Below are 3,697 nucleotides of genomic sequence, written 5' to 3'. Positions count from 1 at the left end.
TAACAAGCATGAGAGTGAGCCTGCAAAATCCTCCAGAATGACTGCTTTCATCATAATGAAAGACATCCTTGGAGGGTCACACAGACTGCCAATAGGTACCTGTATGAAATCCTCAGAGCCCTAGCAGACCATAACTCAGACTTCATTTATAAAACAAATCTCTGCAAAGTCGACATTGTAGCCAGTCGCCCAGCTGTGTAATTACACTGCCATGGTGACGCCCGTGGCGGAGTGATATTAGTGATTTAATGTAGTAAATAATGCATGCCAGTTGTCATTAGAACTCTCGCTGACCATGGTGTTTGTATGATGCGGACGTTGCTAAGGAGACTCGTGTTTATCTTTAAGAGGTCGCATGATATAAATAGAGATTTGAATCAGAATGCGTACAGTTGAAGTGACAAGACCGCTAAAGCAACAACTTATTTTGATCCATTGATCAAGGATTGGTTTATTGACAGTTTCCTCGGTTGTTTAATCAAACTATTACTGACGACGGATAATCAGGAATTTCTCTATATCAGCCAGCAACGTCGGACATAGAGAATAACGAGGCCGCCACCGCTGGCGGTTGCTGTCCAGTCAGCAGGAACCGGTGCTGGGGAGTACTTGTGAGGAACAAATTTCAGGCTTTCAGCCTGTTAGCTGTCGTCCTAGGTGAGATATAACTTTATACTCAATTTACAAACTGTATATAAATCTGCTAATGATGTTGGTACCAAAACATTAGACTAATGCAAAGACTTAACCGTTAAAAACATGAATAGTTTCTGTTAACAAGCATAACTGACAAGGATTTTCAAGGTGTTAAAATGAGGATAACATTTGATGTTAATGTGTGTAAATCTGCACCTTGCAGATGAAAATACTCTTTAATGTAAGTGTTTTCATTCTGTTTGCATTTTGGAAACGATCAGAGCCGAGATTATGAAAAAGGTTGCAATAAAACTCTGAAATGTTTTGGTTTCTGTGTTGTACGTTGTAAAAAAAAAAAATAAAAAAATAAAAAAATACAGCTATGAGTGTCATAATGGAGTTCTGCACAGGTTAAACAAGGAAATTTTAGACATCCAGAACGAAAAGCATTATTTAAGTTATTCCAGAACTTACTTTTTGTCTCTACACAGAGTTGTAATTTTTCAAAGACTGATACTACACGGCTGGTATAAATTGTTTTTAAATCCTAGTTATCACCATGTTTCCACACAAGTCTTGTTCTCATCTCTTTTTAAATTTTAAATAAATAAAATACATAGTTTTGGCTATGAAAAAAAAACCAACTAAAAACTTACGGTCAGGTTATGGCTTCACACTCACCTCAGGTTGACTGAAAGTTTAGTTAACTCAACATATTTCGGATCAGTTTATAACGTGTCTGTTCTGTCCTGCAGGTTTTGGTCTGGGTCTTATTCTCAAGTACTACCTGCTTTTGTCCGAAAGCCAACTTCAGTACATCAACTTTCTGGCCGATCTGTTGATGAACATGCTGCAAATGATTTACATTCCTCTTGTTGTGACAAGTGTGATCACAGGTACTTCTCACGTTGTTTCATTAAATTATCAATGTTATAAAAACAAAATTTTGTGAGGTTTAAACCAGTGTTTCGTTTACCTGATCCCAGTTTTTCTACTTGTAAGTCTTCTCATCACAATGTGTGTAAGAGCTCCAAAGCTGTGTCGCTGTGGTCCTGTTCACAGAATGATGCTTACAGCCAACTTGTTGCATAAGTTACACGAATATAGCAGAGTTACATCGTTAGCAGACTGATTTAGTATCATTTTAACAAAAAATCTGCAGAAAGGTTTTTACATTAGCTAATATTAGCTAATATTAGTTACTATGACTCTTGCTGTTCACACAGCATTAAGGATGAAAAAACCACCCTGCTTATGTTATTCCAGAGAATTTGCTTCCTCAATGAAACTTATTTCTCCAAGTAACATAATTTATCAGGAGAAAGAGTCTTTATTGCCTTATTGTTTTGTTGTCAGCTAAATTTTTGTTCGTTGTAATTAGCTTCTCCACTTATATCATCTCCATTTTTGATTGTTGTTATGGGAACATTTTTGCTGCACAGCTTCACTGTGAGGCAACCTCCACCAAAGGGCATGAAGAAGCCTTCTCTAAAATGAATGAATGATTTCTTAAATGATATTACGGATCATCTTCCTGTATTTGGAATATTAATTTTTCAGCTGGGAAAAGGGAGCCAACTTACAAACTAGTGAGAATAGGAACTCGAAAAAAAAAAAGATGTTTTAAAAGTGGATCTTGCAAACTGTACTTGGGAAGATGGGTTGGTGGAGGATGTGAATTTGGCTTTTGATGCATTTTTGTTCACATTCACCAAGCCATAGAAGAAGCATTGCCCTGTTAGATAAAGTCAGACTGAGGAAAAATATAAGGGGAAACCTTGGATGGCCAAGAGTCTACAAAAGGCTAGCTTAAAGAAAAAAATGTTATCCCAGAAGTATTTACAAATGGGAACAAATCATTTATAGAGTGTGTGTGTGTGCTTGATTTGTAGTTTAATGTCAGCCATCTCCAGCTTGGGAGCTGCAGGAGTCCCCGCTACTGGACCTGTGACTACCCTCCTTGTTTTGTCAGCGGCCGGTCTTCCAGCGAAGGATGCCTCTCTTCTGGTGGTTGTGGAGTGGATCCTGTAAGTTATCCCTAGATTTTTGAGAATTAATCTGAATAGAGAACTTCCTTGTAAACATTTTCCAATTCACCTTCACCTAAAAAGGATCATATTCTTCAGTTGGAGCAACAATTTATGAAGTTTTGTTTGAAAATCACTTAGTTGCATTGTATCAACATGTATGTGCCTGAATTGCTCAAGATCTTACTGGGGTTTTTGCAGCATTTTGCAACATCAATTGCTGCTTTACAACAGTTGCACTGCTGCTCAGAAATAGGAAATTGGAAGTGGAAATTGCAATATAAAAAGATGGATCAAACATTTCTTGAAAACAAATAATACTCATCAGTATTTATCTGTTTAGATTCACTGGAAATTATATTAATATAGTTTGTTCTCCATCAGAGACCGCTGCAACACGGTTATTAATGTCCAAGGAGACTGCATCGGTGTGTCGCTCATTCACCACTTGTCAGAAAGGGAGTTGCAGAATCCGAACCTATGAATGGCTGCTGCTGGATTATTTATTTATTTGTTTGTTTTTTGAGGAACATTTTAGCCATTTTGTATTTTCTCAAACAATTACATTCTCTCTGAGCTACTAAAATGTACTAAGAGGAAATGCTAAACTAATTATATTTGTGGCATTTTTAGCTTTCAAATATAAGATTTATAGTCAGCTTAAGGTAATGTTAATCTGATATCAATGTTCTGACAGCCAGAATAAGGATACTTATACGTACATGTTCATTTGTAATTGAGAAATTAAACATGCTTCTTTTTTAACAGCTTGTCTTGGATCATCCTAACTATGCTGTTCTCTTTTTTTCAATAAGCCTGTTTGAAAATGACGTGGTGGTTTGCCTGGAGGAGATCCAGATGCACGCCACCAGCACCGGGTCTGACTCTTACCACACTGCCTCTGAACATGACTCTTACCACACTGCCTTTGAATACCAACCACCACAGTGATGCACCAATGCAACTCAGTACCACTTGTTTTCATTATGTTTTGATATCTTATGTTTACGCGTGACTGTTTTTGTAAATAGTTT

General features: G+C 37.1%; 1 long non-coding RNA gene across 1 annotated transcript; it reads left to right on the top strand.

Moving 5' to 3' along the window:
- The first annotated feature begins 588 nt into the window (after positions 1–588).
- Positions 589–2,655, top strand: LOC306763897. The gene is made up of 3 exons (XR_013771536.1): positions 589–657; positions 1,392–1,532; positions 2,529–2,655. It is a non-coding gene; the product is annotated as an uncharacterized lncRNA (long non-coding RNA).
- Positions 2,656–3,697: the final 1,042 nt, after the last annotated feature.

The sequence above is a fragment of the Telmatherina bonti genome (assembly GCF_933228915.1).
Source record: "Telmatherina bonti genome assembly, chromosome: 13".
NCBI lineage: Eukaryota > Metazoa > Chordata > Actinopteri > Atheriniformes > Telmatherinidae > Telmatherina > Telmatherina bonti.
The sequence above is the reverse complement of the archived record's forward strand: the minus strand, read 5'-3'. Positions and strand labels throughout refer to the sequence as shown.